General features: G+C 43.1%; 1 protein-coding gene across 5 annotated transcripts in view; it reads right to left on the reverse strand.

Annotated features, from left to right (window-relative positions):
* Positions 1-18697, reverse strand: part of LOC138303566 (ephrin type-B receptor 5-like) — a 209640-nt gene that overhangs the window by 81158 nt on the left and 109785 nt on the right. The window lies entirely within an intron of this gene.

An 18697-nucleotide genomic window follows, 5' to 3' on the forward strand; every position in this document is an offset into this window, starting at 1 on the left:
GACAGGCTCAGGAGATGTCTGGTATCCTAAGCTACTTTTACGGTCATCTCCAAGTTGCTCTATTTGATCTGATGTTAATAAAATACTTCTCAAGTACTTCAATTGGAAAATGAATGTATTCTAAAGATGCTGCTTCTGCATACACTTCATTAATCTTGGGCTTAGATGTGTGATAAACATGTGAAGAATGTTCTATGACACCGAGCATTAGTTGTTGTCTCAAGGCACAAAATTCACTTGATCTGTGATCAGCCAGGGCTTGCTTCTTCAACTTTTGGACTTGTCTGTCAGTTTTTCCAGGGTGAATCTAATGTTTCTGATATTGTATCCATGTTAAATATGGGACCTCTGTAATGTGGTCATTTCAGTAGAATCTAAAGCCGATGGCTCTGACAGATTTCAGAATGTCATATGGTTTCCTGGGTGACCATTCCAAAATACGACTGCAGTCATCAGTAACTCATGAGATCCATTAATTTCAAATTATTAATATGCATTTTCAATCAGGGTTTGTCAGGATCTAGAAGGACATTTTGAATATGCCTTTCTAATGGAGGTGATGCATCTTTTGTGTACCCACAGTGTGGGCATTAGGGTTTAGAGCATTCCATGATTATAGTGGGCAGAAAAGCTGTTTTACTATGCCACCTCTCAGGTCAATTTGGTAGAAGAATTCCTGGACCAAGAAATCCAGCATAATGGGATGTATGGGCAGTACGTCATTTCATTACTCTATTTCCACTGCATTATTATCTTTTCAGCATCTATGTTAACCATAATATTCTTCCTTCAACCTTTATAGGTAACAAGATGTGAAAGCTTTGGAGTTAATGAGAGTGTTTTGATAATATGCATTTTGCAAACAATTTTCATGATCTGTGTCTATGCACACTAAAATCATATCTGCTACTAATTCTTATCCTTAGTTTTCATACAATGGACAGTTCAGATCTTAAATGTCTGATCATTTAAAACTCAAAATTAGTTGCATTCAGACCTCCTACAGCCTTTCAACTTTTGAAGTATTTATGTAAAACGTTCCTTCCTATTTCAGCACCTACATAGTCCTGTTCAGTACTATGTCGGATGCTGGTGCTGGTGTCTGTATATTTGAGGGTCTCTGTCCAGGTGAAACAATGGAATTTCAGATTATTTCAGTGCCCTTGTCGTCTAGGGACATCTTAAAAGTGACGCTTTGGTGAAATGAGTCCTCCCGTGAGAACAGGTGGATCATCAGATTAGTTTAACACTTCCATCACAGATGAGCAGTTATTGCAATAGAAATGAAAATTAGTTTTGCTAAGGTGAGCGTAAGTTTAGATCCCATTGAAAGCAGAGGGGCACATATTATCTCATCTCCACAGTAATATTGTCTGTTTCTTAATTTAATCACAGCACCAGAAACTTTCAAGGGGCCATGATGTTCAGTGAGGATTGTATTTAGGTTGACTTTAGTTGTTGGTCAAGGTTTGGTCTTGTATTTTGTTAATTGAGTTTTAAAAATATCAACCTGTAGCCAAGCAGTGTTCAATAGGAGCCTGCTTTCTGATTGGTCTGGAGATGACAGATCCATTCCCAAATGGGAGAAGCATCCCCCATTATGTCAGTGGAAGATGATATGCCAGGTTCAGTTTAAGCAAAGGTACAAATACCTTCCTTTTCAGCACTCAAGCGAGTGACCCCCTGCTAATGTGCGGTGACTGTAACCAGCCTCTTTAACAACCAGGCTCTGGTCTCCCTGCATATACCACTGGATCTGAATTGACTTGACAGGAACTTGGCTCTTTCAAGGGATAGCAAATTACTGTGCATGTTTTAAAATATGAATGTAACTTTGAATTATGTATGCACTTTTATGCTAGTTATGAATAGGTTTATGCATAATGGACTCCCCTGTCTTGCAGCAGATGATGATCCTTGGGCCTTGCAGTAAATAGAATGCAACTACATTTAATTGAGATGAAGAACTCCAAGAAGCAGTAAGGAAGAGAATATTCAAGCAAGCCAAAGCACACACTGCACTGGCATGGAGTGGCCAGGGATGTGTAACTCTTTTGAGCCAGTGGTTGCGGGGGGGGGGGACATCTATCACTCATTTCTCGGGACCTTATTTCTCATCATCAGACTGCAACCCAGATAAAGAAAGAGGGAGAAAGAGGGGAATAGGGAAATAGTGAAAAAGATAGAAAGCAGAGACAAAAAGGAACCTGCAAGAGTGAGCTAAAGAGGCACAGAGGCTCAGGGGGTAGAAGGAAGAGGTGGGATAGAGACTATACATCCTTGGTATTCAGTCCCCCTAACATTCTGTAGGACAGGCCGTGGCCTCCTGAGCAAAGCTTTGGGCTCTTGTACTTATTCTTTTACAAACTAAGCACTGCTGGTGAAGCTTTACGGTGCACTTCTCACACAGAGAACAATACACTTGAAACATGCAAGTAGAAACAGATGTTTTGATCATTATGTAGCATTCAGAACTGCTAATTGAGGAATGTCCAGTTTTTAACTGCAAAACATATGTACAGACAATACAAACTGCATGGTAACACTACCTGGTGCTCAGCAGAACCAGGCACTGATGTAATAAAGAAACTCACCACATTTGCTTACAGAACCAGGACTTAGCTTTTTGGGCTCTTGCCTATGGATAAAGGTAGCTGTTTTATTGAACACGTAGTCTCTAAGATACGATTGGGCTTTCGGTCAGTCTCTTGTCCATGATTGGATGGTTCTCTTGTCTGTCTCAGGAATTCAGTGGCATTCTACTCCCTATGCTCCTTCTTGTCCTGCCTCAGGTGTGTTTCTGCTTTACCATTGTTCTGATGGAATGACTCTTACCTTTCTAGTTTGTAAAGTCTGTTTATCACTCAATGCAAGTGCATCCCTTACCTCCCTCTAATACTCAATACATGAAAGCATCATAAAATAGAGAAAACCATTTTCACCCCTGCAAATCAGTATGATAATCTGCAGGGTTTTATAGGTGAGGATAAACACAGATTGGACAATTTCACTTTCCTGGCACTTGAAACTTCTAGAAAAATCAATTTCCCTAAAACATGTTTTCATCATTCCCTCTTCACTTTACATGAAATCTTTAATATTCAATGTCATATTAGATCAGTTTCAATGTTACTTCAGACATTTAGTACTCTTAAGCATTTTGAAATCCTGGAAAGTGTGTGCACCTGCCATAGGTTATTCAATGGGAGCTCGAAATGGAATCATTATGTTCAGAGAGCTCTGCTTATGGAAACATATGTCAAATGTAGGGCTCATGTCCAAAATGGCAAAACTGTTTGTAGCCATCTTTCAGCATGCAGTCAGCTTTTCATTCCTGTTTCACTCTGCACCCAGAAGACCTTACACGAATGAGCCTGGAAATAATCTTTTGAAATGTAGTGTCATTCCCAGGTACAGAATGATGTTTCTTTCTTTAGGGCTCTGTACCTCTCTGGTTGACTGAGAGCTATTGTTTGAAGGTCTCACCTACTGGAACCATAAAATCATTCTCGTGTGCTCTTGTCCTGGTGTGAAGTATGATCTTTGCACTAACTGTTGAGGTGCCTGAAGAGCACCAGGGATGGGAACTGCATTATGTGAAGTTGTGGGTTAGTATTGACAAATGTTTCAGAAATGCTATTGTTTTTCCTTAAACCTAATTGGTTTAATGAGTGTGTAATTCTCACATAATTGTAATCGGGTATGGATTTATTGTATAGCTTTTTGCATAATAAAACAAGCCTATTCCGAGTATAGCGCTTGGCAGGGCTTCCCTCAAGCACCACACAACAAGTTTTGGAATTACGCTTTTGAGGACAAGTTCTGGGTCACCCCAACGATGGAGATTATCACTCAAAATAGGTGAGAAGAAAAGCTAAGGAGCTTATTTACAAGCCCGTGAGCCGCCGATTCATCACTTTTTGTGACGCACCTGCGGCGCAGACTGCAGACCCATATCTAGAGCAGACCCACCTTGCGTGGCTTTTCATGGCCTTGTAGATATGGAGTAAGGAAACTCAGTGCAAGTTGCTGCACTGACTTACACTGCGTCGGAGAGGTGGACCCCGGGCCCTGGAGTGGGTGTTCCCACTCAACAGCCACGCATTTTGAGGCTTTCCTAAATTTACAAGAATCGGTAAACCTGGGAATGTGTAAAAATTTTAGGCGTAATGAGGAGAAACATCTTTATTTATCCTATTTTTTTCTCTGCGTTCGGCATCACGCATGGAAAGAGGAAAATGCCTCTCTAAATTGTTTTTGTGCACGAAGGTGCAAAAATAATCCTGCTAACAATGCACAGACCCTTGCTCCATGGTGCAAGGGTGCCTGCGTTAGTGCTAGGCAGCAATTTGTGCACCAGCGCAGGGGGAAAGGACAGCAATGCACCATATCTTATAAATAAGGAGCATTTCTGCCTTTTCCATGTGGCGCAGGGCAATGAAACAAGGTCACTTGATGCACTACCCTGCACCACAGATATGCCCCTAAGTGTGTTATCTCTCTCCATACCCACAGTGGTCTCCGCATGCACTAAGGGTTAGGCTACGAGAATCATGATTATAACACATTATAACACATAATGACGACATTTCTACACAGCTTATTCTCAGTGTTTGTGCACAGTGGTGCAAGGCATCGCTGGTGGTTTCTAAAGTGTTACTCAAAGGCAAAGAAATGTCACTCACGAGTACACTGAACCAAAGAAATGTCACACACAAGCACACTGAACCAAATAAATTTTACTAGCAAGCACACTGAACCAAAGAAAAGTCACTCGCAAGCACACTGAACCCAAGAAATGTTACAAACTATCACACTGAGCCAAAGAGATGTTACACACGAACACACTGAATCAAAAAAATGTCACACACCAGCACACTGAACCAAAAAAAATGTTGCTCACAAGCAAACTGAACCCAAAAAAATGTCACACATGAGCACACTGAACCAAAGAAATGTCACACACAACCACACTGAACCAAAGAAATGTAAAATGCAACCACACTGAACCAAAGAAATGCCACAATCACACAGAACCAAAGAGATTTCACACACAAGCACACTAAACCAAGGAAATGTCACACACGAGCACGCTGAATCAAAGAAATGTCATACACAAGCACAATGAACCAAAGAAATGTCACTCGCAAGCACACTGAACCAAAGAAATGTCACTTGCAAGCACACTGAACCAGAGAAATGTCACAAACTATCACACTGAACCAAAGAGATGTTACACATTAGCACACTGAATCAAAGAAATGTCACTCGCAAGCACACTGAGCCAAAGAAATGTCACACACAATCACACTGAACTAAAGATATTTCACACACAAGCACACTGAACCAAAGAAATGTCACACACGAGCATGCTGAATCAAAGAAATGTCACTCGCAAGCACACTGAACCAAAGAAATGTCAGGCACAAGCCATTGAACCAAAGAAATGTCACTCACAAGCACACTGAACTAAAGAGATTTCACACCCAAGCACACTGAACCACGGAAATGTCACACACAAGCACAATGAAACAGAGAAATGAAATGTCACTCACAAGCACACTGAACCAAAGAGATGTCACACATGAGCATGCTGAGCTAAAGAAATATCACACATAGACAATATGAAAGCTTGGCACCCATGCCCCCTTGACTTTTAAGAGGCAACTCCAGGCATGACCTGTGATTTATAACTCTGATTTATTTCCTTCGAGCTGAACTGTATTTGGTTCTGCCTAATCTTGCTCTGAGCATCATACTATTAACTAACTGACTGACCTCTAACCCTTAGCTATAACAATAGGCAGTGGGTTTCTAATAGGCATTCTATCAATAAACCTTCATGGTTTGATAAAGATACGTGTTCGCCTTCGTTGTAAAGCCTGATGTACTTTACATTAATTGAGTTACCAGTAAATGTTGAATTAAATCACCAGATCCAGTTGTGGAGCAACAAAATTCTTAGGGGCTCAACACTGTTCCTGGACAGAGGCACTTTCATTTAACATATCGATGTTTCGCGCCGTCACATGCATTTGAAGTTTAGTACTCAGTTTTCAGACTTCTGTTGTTTGACGTCATCGGCGGCCGCCGCAAATCTCAAGGGGAGGGGCGGGCAGGGGGAGGGACAGGGGAAAAAAACATACCTGATCCCATCGCAGCTGCCTCGCTCCTCCGCTCTTCTTCTGGTGTCCCAGCATTCACTGGGACACCAGCACAGGCTCCCCAAGCAATGCTGAAGCTGCTCTCATGCTGAACGTAGCATGAGAGCAGTGCCAGGATTGGTCTGAGTGGCTTGTTCTGCCACTCAGACAGTGCACTAGAGCCTGCGCAGTTTCTCCAATCCAGCTATGTAGCACAGCCGGGTTGGAGAAACGTAAGTGCGCATGAGACGGCCGGCCAAACACACACGCGCACTTAGTGCACAGACTCCACTCCCCCTCCGTTAGCCGAGCCCCCCTCCTCCCTGCACTTGCTGCTGGCTGAGCCAGCAGCTGTAAAATAAAACAATAATGAAATATCGTTTTATTTTACAGCTCCAGGCTCTTAGCCAGAGGGGCAATACTCCTTCACCATTGAGACCGATATTTCAATGTGGATCTCGCCATACCTGTGGCGTCCCTCAATGGCACAGGCACCAAGCAATGGAGCACACATTTTGGAATCTTCACTTGGTTCCAAGGTTCAGCCTACAATACTATGGCCCAGTAACACTCTGTTTCAACTACCAATACTGACAGCATCAATGTCTTCAATAAAGTCATTTATGTACCGAAGAACATCAGTTTTGATTTACTGGACTGTTAGTGTCGATTCAGTATAAATAGATACCTGAGGACTACTAAGTTCCGCACTTTGGGTCTGGTCCACCATTCAGTGTCCAGCCACTCGCCATTCCTTTGCACGAGCACCGGGCAGAGCTCGTACCATTGTCGCACACTAGAGACTGGTTAATGGCATTAACATTTTTGATTTTATGATTCACACCATATATTCAGACTTGGAGTCCATCATAACATGTCCTATTAGCATTCCTGCTCTCTCCATTTGACAAAGCAGAGAAAGTTGTCTTGCTTTTTTGAATTGCATCAAATGTTAGTAAATCTGACCCTAAATATATGCTAAGATTGGCCTGCTGCTTGTGTCATCCTGGGCGCTTGTGCAACAGACTGCTGTGCGCTGCGCTCACACACACACCATGAAATAGATGTAAGTGTGCATTGTCAAATGTGAATTTGCACTGAAAGAATACCATCCATGTCTAGCTTTCGGTGCCGAGGACTGTGAAAGGTTCAGGCTCATTGAATATGTCCTGTAAACTGCATCACACATGCAATGTGGCAGGTTGGGGGAAACCAAAGTATTTCCCTGTATTTGTGTCTACTTCCGTTCTTCATTAGTTTTTGATGCACAATCCAGTAAAACTACATTAGTAGATTGGATTTTGTGTCACAATCTATGGGTGTTTGTAGAGATTCTCCCCCAAGAATACCACCGGGTGCTATGAAAAGACAACCTTTCGAGTCCAAATAAAATATTTATTTTTTTAATCAGGACCAAATCATTTAGCTAACGGACCTACTTGACTCAATGGATTCCATTAAATAAAAAAATAGAAAATTATGCATAGAAAGACTGCTTCTGTTGTTATTTTTATACATTTTTCTTTTCAATTCAGCTTGTTTGTAAAGTAACATGTAAAGATGTCAATGTCGTCCCACTTTCAGGTTGCTTTCATTTTTGTATATTTTCTTGATAACTTATTATTCCTCATGCTGGTTTGTATTTTATGTTGTTTTTAATTAAACCTTTGTTTGTGTGTTGTCACAGCGCAGACCCCATGCATATACCTGTGAAGCTAAGCCCTTGTGCTCAGGCTCCATTACCAAGGTGAGCCAACAGATACACTTAAAGGAAACAGAGAGCATCACCCAGACCAGAGAATGTCAGAAGTCAAAGGACTCTTAGCCTGTCAGGCAGATACCCTGAGCAACAACCTACCTCAAACTCACCCCAACAAGACCTGCAACACTTCCCATTGCAAGTCATGTAACACAAGTGCGAGACATTCCTTGAAGACTTTTGAAGACTGTTGGGACTTCATACTGGGCTCTGTGGCACCTAAGAGCTCGGTGTCCTCGTGACCTTGGAGAGAGATATGTGGATTGCGTGGAGGATAAACAGGTCACTTTGTCGAGGAGGAGGAGAAGGAGGAGGAGAAGGAGGAAGAGGAGGAGTCTCGCGGGAGTCTGACTGAACATTTTTGACGGTTCAATGTACTCACTATATTGGTGTACAATGACTAAGTAGTGTAGAAAGGAATGAGCAGCTAGAAGCTGGACAATCAATCAATCAGTAGATTTGTAGAGCATTTCTTATCACTCGTGAGGGTATCCAGTCTATGGTGCCTGAAAGGCCGAGATTATGAAGGACTGCAGCCTCCTGGAGCAATTAAACAGCACATCAAAGTTATTTTCAGATGGTGAATGACTGAGGTTATCAGGGGACATTTTAAGGGGGAAAGGGAAGCAGGATGTAGATAACTTCTAAGATGCGTGAAGCAGGTTGGATTCAAATGTCATGGTATGTTCCATGAGTGTCAGAAAGATGCTTACTTTGATGGGATACAGGGAAGTGAAGGAAAGACTATCGTGGATATTTGTTACGAAAAGCGGTAAGGGAAGATAATATCTCCTAGGGGCAGGGCTTGATGGGGGATAAAAAGGGGCCTCAGGACGCATCCCTGGGTTTGCATTTGGGGGGCAGCAGAAGCGATGGGCCTGATTGGTGGTATCCCATCAAAACTGTGATTCCTGATCAAATACTTGCTTGCACAGGGATGACGACTCTAAACAAAGCAATATTTATCGCACCCAGTAATTACCGCGTGTGATAAAGGATGCCCCTCCATTACATTTTAAGTGGTCAACCTCAACAAATTTAACAGGGAAAAAAGGGGATAAGCACCAAATTCCATGTTTTTCCAAAAAGCTCAACATCAGTGCAATGTATTGTGCCACATAAATGATGAGCTGGGACTTGTCAGATCGTTGTCAAGTGTGATAAATTCTGACCATCCTTCTGGGCCGCTTTGAATAAGACCCGTGGTTGTAGGGGTGAGCGATGAACCATTCAAGGGCTGTTTCTACTAGCAACCGTGATCCACTTGAGGTAGAACACCTTTTTAACCTGCAGATTGTGCAGTAGATGGTGGATTATGTGTCAAATGTGGCAAGTCCATAATTATGTGGAAAACACATGACTGCAGAATTCAATAATTCCAGTGGCACAAACAGCTATATAAAGGGCCCAGGTGAAATGGAGAACCTACAACATTTTATCCTACAGACCGAGTTGAATCCTACCCTCCTAACCTCACTATTATAAGAACACAAGACTCTCACTCATTCTAATGGCACGCTTCATCAACGGGTCTGCCCCCCGCCCCTCGCCCGGCCTACATGTTCACTATGCTCTGGATGAGCTCCACCATAGGCTTTCCTAAAGAAAGATCTTTTTACAGAACATAAAGAATTGTTTATTGTGCTAACCCCATTCTTTGAATTCTAGCATCCTGAATTGCAACTGCGAAAATTAACTATAGGTCAACAATAAACCCTTTATTTGTGTCTCCTACCATTGGATTAAAAACATATGTGAACATTAAGGGTGTATGTCACCCCTCCCACCTTCAGGTCAACATGTTTCACCCATCACGTATGAGCCCCAAGAGAGGTCTGTGGCTTTCATCAGGACCAAGGATCCCTATTGAAGCAAATATATTTGCAAAGGGAAGTGTCAGCAAGTAAAACTGAATCATGGACCTAGTGTTTAGGTGTATGTGCTCATGATGTAATGATGACAAGAACACTTGTTACATTTTTGTGACGGTGTGGGTAAGCTAATGAATTTGTTTGCAGCCGACTACACCACCGGCTCCATTTTAGTATGTACATGCACACAATTCTGATGTAGTGATGCCAAGGGACATACATTTTGCAGATGCCTAATTATATACACGCATTGCTGACTGATTTCTTCAGGGATCCAGCAACCTACTAAAATAGGTGAATCTGTGGGGTAATACCCAGTAGGTACTTAATCGCAGGGCACTACAGCATTTTATTGCACTGCATTGATCCTATTGCCTTCAGGCTATTTGTTTCAAACTACATGCCTAATTACGAGTTTGGTAGAGGGGATTACTCTGCCACAAATGCAACAGATATCCCTTCCGCTGTATTACAAGTTTCGTGGATATAATGGAACTTGCAATACCTCATAGGTGATGATTGAAACATGTCAACTTGTGAAAAGTGGAGTGACGAATAACCTTCAAGTCCACAAACATATATTTTTTAATCTTAGTAATAGAAACATGAGTAAAGGGTTTATTGTTCTCCTAAACATAATTGTAGCTGTTTACAATCAGGATCCCAGGGGTCAATAAATGGAGTAAGCACCACAACAATTCTTTAGCAAGAAAAATGCTGTGCTTAAAGAGCTCCTTAGCTGGAGCCCACGCAGACCACAAACACATCCAGACTTGTCAAGGAGCAAACCATATGATGAAGCATTGCAAGAATCAAGAGTCCTTGTAACGTGGGGTGTTAGGAGGGTAAGATTCAATTTGGTCCTTAATTACTATAAAGTCCTGTAGAATTTCTAATTTTCCTAGGATCATTACATCATTGTGTATATTTCTTGTGCTTTGAAAGGATTTATAATGGGCCCACTAAATAATCTCTTACTCTTCCAAGAGTTTGTAAGAAGATTCAGGCACTAGACAAGACTCAGGGCCTTATGATGAGTGTGGCAGTCTATAGACCGACACACTAGTGGTGGTGGTCTAGACCGCCGCCAATGAGGCGATCCGACCACCACATTACAACCCTGGCGGTCGGACCGCCCGGGAACCGCCAGCTCCATTAAAATCTCGGATCCCAGCAGTCTGGAGGATGGTGGCAGTGCTAATCCCCCAGGGCAGTGCTGCAAGCAGCAAGCCCTGGTAGTTACGACCCCCTTCTCCGCCAGAGGTTTCATGGCGGTAGCACCACCATGAAAGGCTGGTGGAGAATGGGTGCAGGGGGCCCCAGTGGGGCCCTGCACTGCCCATGCACTTGTCATGGGCAGTGCAGGGGCTCCCCTGGCCAGCACTGTTGCAATGTTCACTGCCTGCTTTGCAGGCAGTGAACATTGCTAGGGTGCTGGTGCACCCTGCAGGCTACAGCATTGCTTCCGGCTTAATTACTAGCTTGAGACAATGCTGTAGCCTGTTTCCCGCTAGGCCAGCAGGCAGAAACTTAGGTTTCCGCCCTCTGACCTAGCAGGAAACCCATATCAGCTCTGGCAGGGAGTGCGCCGCGTAGGCGGAGGCCACCCTCTCAGGAGATTGGCAGACAAGAGTCCTCCATCCGCCAGACTCATAATGGGGCCCTCAGTCTTCAGTCTAATAACGTCCCGCCATATTTTGTCTAGATGAAGGCTGCGGAACTAGAGAAGTGGCAAAAAATTCACAGCAAGTGCAGGAGTTTGTGCACTCGCTTAAAACTCTGAACTATGAACTGGACACTGAGGCACCTTTCTTACAAGTCTGTCAGAAGCTTGTGACATTTAGATTGTTGCTGGCTGGAATTTGTGTCAATCACTGAAATTCTACAAAGTACTATGGTCATTTTTTTCTGGGATGGGGGACCTACCATCCAGAATAAAATAAACACAAAAAACAACTTTGTAAGGCAGGAATCACCACAAATTCTCATTTTTCAAGTATTTAATAGTAAAGAGCAGTGGTATGGTAGTAGAACACTGAGTTTTTCCATCGATCTACAAAAATATTTGCTACAGAATATTAACTATCACTATATTATCAATGTAACTAAAAACAGGAAGAGAAGAGAGTGACCGTGTTTTTGCGCTGTTTCTTTTTTAAACGCAGCGCTGACACACGGTTTCACTCTCTCGCGTGATGCAGGCAGTGACGTGCCAGAAAAGTGCATGCTTGGCAAAAAGGCCCGCGTGGTGGGGGAAGGAAGGGTGCGCGCGCGTCCGCTCCTTACAGGGAACATTGATAAGTATATATTTACTAATCTTATATCATCATTCATGTAGCCTGAGGATAGATATCTTGAAAGTATCTAGAAATGACGTTCTGAATTGTATATATATATATATATATATATATATATATATTTATATATATATATATACACACACACACACACACACACACACACATCTACCATTCTTAACTCCACATCTGCACACCTTGATGATATATTTCTTCAGGGTACCCCCATGTGGAGTTCTGAATTGGAAACATTGATTTACCATTCGTAAGTCCACATCTGCGTAGTTTGACAATTTACATCTTCAATGCACCTAGATGTGAGTTCTGAATTGTAAAAATATATTTACGTAGGCAATATAGCAGTAGTTGATATCTTTGTAGGTTGATACCGGTGATGTTGATATTATGTCATACAGATGGATCAGTTTAAGTATGGGTTGCTACCAATCAGTGACCGGCTCAAGATCATTCTCAGCAGCCAATGAGCCACATTCATGCTGCTGGTAACAAAACACCCCCTCTATCACTTCATCAATATTCTCACCTACTGATCCTTGGTGTGTTATACTGAAAACATTTTTTCTTTTTTCTTAGAGACCTTTCTTCAGCAGCAGTTTCATTCACAATATATTTCTTGGTTATTAATGATTGATATACAGTGCTATGAAGAGGGTAATTTCTTTGTTTCGCATTACCATGTATTTGCCTGTTAGCGGGACCAAGGATATCAGACATGAAGACTCAAATGTTTCCTAAAAGATGGTTAATTTAGAAAAAACGTCATCCTTTAACCCCTTCGCTGCCAGGCCTTTTTCCCCTCCTGTGCCAAGCCTTTTTTTGGCTATTTGAGGCAGTTCGCGCTTAGGCCCTCATAACTTTTTGTTCACATAAGCTACCCACGCCAAATTTGCGTCCTTTTTGTCCAACATCCTAGGGATTCTAGAGGTACCCAGACTTTGTGGGTTCCCCAGAAGGACGCCAAGAAATTAGCCAAAATACAGTGAAAATTTAGTTTTTTTCAAAAAAAAATTAAAAAGGGGCTGCCGACGAAGGCTTGTGGTTTTTCCCCTGAAAATGGCATCAACAAAGGGTTTGCGGTGCTACAATCACCAGCTTCCCAGCTTTCAGGAACAGGCAGACTTGAATCAGAAAACCCAATTTTTCAACACAATTTTGCCATTTTACTGGAACATACCACATTTTTATGATTTTTTGTGCTTTCAGCCTCCTTCCAGTCAGTGACAGAAATGGGCATGAAACCAATGCTGGATCCCAGTAAACTAAACATTTCTGAAAAGTAGACACAATTCTGAATTCAGCAAGGGGTTATTTGTGTAGATCATACAAGGGTTTCCTACAGAAAATAACAACTGAAAAAAAAATATATTGAAATTGAGGTGAAAAAATCAGCAATTTTTCTCTATGTTTTACTCTGTAACTTTTTCCTGCAATGTCAGATTTTTTAAAGCAATATACCGTTACGTCTCCTGGACTCTTCTCGTTGTGGGGATATATAGGGCTTGTAGGTTCATCAAGAAATCTAGGTACCCAGAGCCAATAAATGACCTGCACCCTGCAGTGGGTTTTCATTCTATACCGGGCATACAGCAAATAATTTGCTGAAATATAAAGAGTAAAAAATTGCTATCAAGAAAACCTTTGTATTTCCAAAATGGAATGGGCACAAGATAAGGTCTTGAGAAGCAGTGGTTATTTACACATCTCTGAATTCCGGGGTGCTACATACTAGCATGTGAATTACAGGGCATTTCTCAAATAGACGTCTTTTTTACACACTCTCTTATATTTGGAAGGAAAAAATGTAGAGAAAGACAAGGGGCAATAACACTTGTTTTGCTGTTCTATGTTCCCCCAAATCTCCCGATAAAAATGATACCTCACTTGTGTGGGTAGGCCTAGCGCCCGCGACAGGAAATGCCCCAAAACACAACGTGGACACATCTCATTTTTTGACAGAAAACAGAGGTGTTTTTTGCCAAGTGCCTACCTGTAGATTTTGGCCCCTAGCTCAGCCGGCACCTAGGGAAACCCACCAAACCTGTGCATTTTTTAAAACTAAAGACCTAGGGGAATAAAAGATGTGGTGACTTGTGGGGCTCTGACCAGGTTCTGTTACCCAGAATCCTTTGCAAACCTCACAATTTGGCTAACAAAACACATTTTCCTCACATTTCGGTGACAGAAAGTTCTGTAATCTGAGAGGAGCCACAAATGTCCTTCCACCCAGCGTTCTCCCAAGTCTCCCAATAAAAATGGTACCTCACTTGTGTGGGTGGGCTTAGCGCCCACGAAAGTAAATGGCCCAAAACACAACGTGGACACATCCCATTTTTTTTTACAGAAAACAGAGGTGTTTTTAGGTCGAGCGTTCGAGACCTCTTGTATATACTTCAGTATATACTTCTATACCTCTTTGTGGGCTCTCTGCTTTGTCACTTGTTTGTTTCAGTGTCCTTAAAAAATCCTTGCTTGCTAATGCGTCAATCCTTGCTCTTTGTCCCACTGTTTCCACAGTTGTACACTCCCCTGGAGCATGGCCCTAGTACTTGTGCCCTTCCACTTGTGCCTATGTACCATGTGCTTAGGGATTACTTTTTTCTTAAGCTAATAGCATTTGACCAGAGCGCTGGATGTTTCAGTGGCTCCAGTCTGTTTCTGTTAACAGGGCTCTAGTCATCAGGATCAATGCTCCAGGCTTCCCCATAAACAGGCTTGTGAAGATTTTTCTTTTCTCCTGGCCCAGCGCATGCTATAAATCCAGGAGAGAGTAAACACTGCCAGCTGCTCCAGAGCCCTCCACAGGAGACATCCTGCAGTTCTGTCTCTGCGGAACAGTCGCCAATGTATTTTAATTTTATCGGGTTTTTATTTTTAGTGGAAGCAGCAGCCTCAGGAAAGGCAGCAGCGCATGGAATGTATTTTTCATTCTGGTACAGAGGAATAGTTCACAGGCCTTCTGCATGCCACTATCTCCTGTAAAACTGGAACTCGCACACCCCTCGCCCCACCCTCTCTCCTACACACATAAATCATACAAGGCTTTCCCTGACCTGGCCACGTCTGCATGCAGATATTATCTTTTATTGTATACATTTATCCTAGTGTTTTCAGTCTCCGGGCTCTCACGGCCCTGCAAGTCATTTATTTTCATTCCTACGTAATGTGCTGTGCTGTCTATGGTGGCCTCACAATACGATCTTTCTCTGGAAATATATATATTTGTTAAAACCAGATTCCACTAAAGGCACTGCGAAATTAGCGATGAAGAAAGGTTGTTAAGCCAATTGCCAAATTGTGAACAAATCCTGCAAATCATTCTGAGTGTAAGCGTGCTTGAACATTATCTGCCTTGTGTCAAAACTTTCACGCACATCTAGTTCGGGAAAAAATAAAAAAAAACATCTGTTATGGCAACATTGGAAAAAAAACTTTAGACACAAAAGTAAACTTGTAAGAAAAGTTTTATTCAAAACAGACTGATTTTGAAAAAAATATTTGCTTTGACAACTGCACTACAGGGACTCTTCACAAACTAAATATAGGTCTACATTCAAAACCTTTGCAAATCTTTGGAGAGGAAGAAAAAGCTTTGAACAACAGTAGCTCTGCATCATAGGAAATTATTTTTTCAGGATTTCTCTGTCTGCCAGTATTCCTACCTACAATGAACAATGTCGTGGAGATTGTAGACCAGACTCTTTGCTTGACAGCTCTTCGACTCCTGTCGTTGTTGCAGTGAGAGCGTTTTTATTCAGGTGGAAAGTACTGTTTTTTGTGCACCTATCGTGCCGCATTTGATAATGTGTGTTCACTTTATTGTCAGATGTGTAATTGCTTTCGCTCTTCAGCTGCTGCAACTTAGCTCGCTTTACTTACAATTTGATTTCTTGTGTTGTCACCTCTGTATCGGCATTACAATTCATCAACACTAGATGTTTCAAAATACTGGAGTAGCATGGTTGTCACGCGTTTGCTTTATTTGTTCAAATTTATATAAAAACAAGCAGGGCTGGACTGGAACAAACAAAAAATAGGTTTGTGCACACAAATAACAAGCATTTCCAATGCAACGGGTCTCGCATTTGCTTGAGTTAGTGCTATTAGCTTTGTAAACTCCTGAGCGGACTTTTCTTGCCACACAAATGAAAAAAAAAATGCAGCGTGATTATTTTTCTTTTCGTTTGTGTGGCAAGAAAAGTCCAGTTAGGAGTTTACAACGCTGATAGCTCTAACTCGAGCAAATGCGAGACCCGTTGCATTGAAAATGCTTGTTTGCAAAGTGCCTACCTGTAGATTTTGGCCCCTAGCTCAGCCTGCACCCAGGGAAACCTACCAAACCTGTGCATTTTTGAAAACTAGAGACCTAGGGGAATCCAAGATGGGGTGACTTGTGGGGCTCTGACCAGGTTCTGTTACCCAGAATCCTTTGCAAACCTCAAAATTTGGCTAAAAAAAACAAATTTTCCTCACATTTCGGTGACAGAAAGTTCTGTAATCTGAGAGGAGCCACAAATTTCCTTCCACCCAGCGTTCCCCCAAGTCTCCCGATACAAATGGTACCTCACTTGGGTGGAAGGCCTAGTGCCCACGAAAGGAAATGCCCCAAAACACAACATGGACACATCCCATTTTTTTACAGAAAACAGAGGTGTTTTTTGCCAAGTGCCTACCTGTAGATTTTGGCCCTTAGCTCAGCCGGCACCTAGGGAAACGTACTAAACCTGTGCATTTTTGAAAACTAGAGACCCAGGGGAATCCAAGAGGGGGTGACTTGTGGGGCTCTGACCAGGTTCTGTTACCCAGAATCCTTTGCAAACCTCAAAATTTGGCTAAAAAAACAAATTTTCCTCACATTTCGGTGACAGAAAGTTCTGGAATCTGAGAGGAGCCACAAATTTCCTTCCACCCAGGGTTCCCCCAAGTCTCCCAATAAAAATGGTATCTCACTTGTGCGGGTAGGCCTAGCGCCCACAAAAGGAAATGGCCCAAAACACAACTTGGACACATCCCATTTTTTTTTACAGAAAACAGGGTTGTTTTTTGCAAAGGGCCTACCTGTAGATTTTGGCCCCTAGCTCAGCCGGCACCTAGGGAAACCTACCAAACCTGTGCATTTTTGAAAACTAGAGACCTAGGGGAATCCAAGATGGGGTGACTTGTGGGGCTCTGACCAGGTTCTGTTACCCAGAATCCTTTGCAAACCTCAAAATGTGGCTAAAAAACACATTTTCCTCACATTTCAGTGACAGAATGTTCTGGAATCTGAGAGGAGCCACACATTTCCTTCCACCCAGGGTTTCCCCAAGTCTCCCGATAAAAATGGTACCTCACTTGTGCAGGTAGGCCTAGCGCCCACAAAAGGAAATGGCCCAAAACACAACGTGGACACATCACATTTTTTCACAGAAAACAGAGATGTTTTTTGCAAAATGCCTACCTGTGGATTTTGGCCTCTAGCTCAGCCGACCCAAGGGGGGGCAGAAATGGCCTAAATGAATTTGCTCCCCTCACTTCCCCCTGGGGAGCGACCCTTGCCTACGTGGTCGCTCCCCTTGCGTGACGGCGCAAAAAAAAAAGATCCCTGGTGCCTAGTGGTTTCTGCCCCCCTTGGGGGAAGATTGACCTAAAATCGGCAGATCTGCCCCCAAAGCGGGCAGAAATGGCCTAAATACAATTTGCCTCACCAGGGGAGCGACCCTTGCTTAAGGGGTCGCTCCCCACCTCTAAAAAAGCAAAGAAGCAAAAAAAAAAAAAAAAAAAAATTTGCCCTGGCGCCTAGAGGTTTCTGCCCCCCCTGGGGGCAGAAATGGCCTAAAATAAATTTGCCCCCCCACACAGTCGGGGAGCGACCCTTGCCTACAAGGTCGCTCCCCTTGCGTGACGGCGCAAAAAAAATCCCTGGTGCCTAGTGGTTTCTGCCCCCCTTGGGGGCAGATTGACCTAAAATCGGCCAATTTGCCCCCAAAGCGGGCAGAAATGGCCTAAATAAATTTTGCCCCTCCAGGGGAGCGACCCTTGCCTAAGGGGACGCTCCCCATCTGTAAAACAACAACAACAACAAATATCCCCGGTGCCTAGTGGTTTCTGCCCCCCTTGGGGGCAGATCGGCCTAATTAAAATAGGCTGATGGCCTAAAATAAATTTGCCCCCATGGGAACGACCCTTGCCTAAGGGGTCGCTCCCCTTACGTGAAACACGAACAAACAAAAAAACTCCCTCGTGTCTAGTGGTTTCTATCCCCCTTGGGGGCAGATTGGCCTCATAAAAATAGGCCAATCTGCCTCCGAGGGGGGCAGAAATGGCCTAAATATAATTTGCCCCCTAGGGGAGGGACCCTTGCCTAAGGGGTCGCTCCCCACCTCAAAATCAAAAAAAATATATATATATATATATTTCTTGTGCCTAGAGGTTTCCTTCCCTTTGAAGGCTCTCTCGGCCTCCCCCACGTGATCGGGGAGGCTCTGTGATTGTCAGTGCACGCTCGTGCGCTGACATCACAGGGGGAGGTGAGGGCGTCAGGGGTGGAAGGGGAAGGGCTTCCCCTTCCCTCCCTGACTTGGGGGGTGGGGAGGAACCCCACAGAGGGAGCGCTAGCACTCCCTCTGG

The sequence above is a fragment of the Pleurodeles waltl genome, chromosome 7, assembly GCF_031143425.1.
Source record: "Pleurodeles waltl isolate 20211129_DDA chromosome 7, aPleWal1.hap1.20221129, whole genome shotgun sequence".
In the NCBI taxonomy this organism is placed as follows: domain Eukaryota; kingdom Metazoa; phylum Chordata; class Amphibia; order Caudata; family Salamandridae; genus Pleurodeles; species Pleurodeles waltl.